Genomic DNA, 1,094 nt, shown 5'->3' with positions numbered 1-1,094 from the left:
GGAGGCACCGTGAGGTCAGAGACACAGAACGGGGATCATTGTAGGGGCGGGGGGGGGGGGTGTGTGCGGGGGAGGGCAGCAAGGAAGACGTCATGTTCCTGGCCTACACAGATGAGGGCGCTGCTCACTAAAGGAGCCAAAACAGAAGGGGCTTGGGCAGGTGGGTGGTAAGGAGTTTGTTTTAGCCCTCAAGGTCTGTTATGATGGACACCTACTGTATGCCAAGAACCAAGTGCGCGCGGCGGGGGGGACTTGGGGCAGCGTGGCAGCTAAATTCGTCCCCGTGTGCACCTTCCATCCATCACGACACGCTTGCCTGCCGCCAGTCATTGCCTAGTCTAAGGTGACTCAAGGCAGCGCCCGCGTCTAACCCGTGCGTCTCAGCGCAGGGCCGGGCACAAGGTAGGCGCTCCTCAACGGTGTGCATGGATGGAGGGATGGAAGGAAGGATGGAAGGAAGGGTGCACCTGCTCACACCGCTCCGGAGCCCGGATTCAGAGAGACCTCGGTGCTGTGACGCCCGGACAGGTTGGCAAACCTTTGCTGCCCCCGCCCTCCTGCAGCTCGAGGGTCTGCGCCCCGGCCCATGTCTGCTCCTTTGTGGGAAGTGGGGCAAATCACGTCGCCGCTCTGCGTCCCCGTTTCCACATCTGCCCTATGAGGCAATGCTGTTCCCTGCCCTCAGAGTCGCCAAGAGGATTTTAGAAAAGGCGTCTTGGCGTTAATGATCACGTCCCGCCCTTGCGCGGCACGGCGCCAGGGGGCGCACGGGCGCTTGGAGCGCCTCGGCCGGCCCCCGCGCCAAATAAGTCCCGCTGACTGGCGGCTCGGAAAAACCGCCAGCCGCCGTATCTCACTCCCGGGAGGGGCTGGGGCGTGACTCCGTGGGGGCAGGGCAGGGGCGGGGCCAGGGAGGCGACGTGGGAGGAGCGTGACCTGCAGGGCACGAGCCGAACTCCTGCTGCCTCTCGGCGCGCGCTCCCTGCCCCGCCCCCTCCCCGCGCCCGCGCGCGCGCACCCGCCCGCTCTCTCGCTCGCGCCGGGGAAAACGTTGCGCAGGTTCAAAAATGGAACGTCGGCGGCGTGAGGGCGCG

The sequence above is a fragment of the Orycteropus afer genome, unplaced genomic scaffold, assembly GCF_000298275.1.
Source record: "Orycteropus afer afer isolate SDZICR_OR568_19922 unplaced genomic scaffold, OryAfe1.0 scaffold00083, whole genome shotgun sequence".
Classification (NCBI taxonomy): Eukaryota; Metazoa; Chordata; class Mammalia; order Tubulidentata; family Orycteropodidae; genus Orycteropus; species Orycteropus afer.
This window is presented reverse-complemented; position numbering follows the sequence as displayed.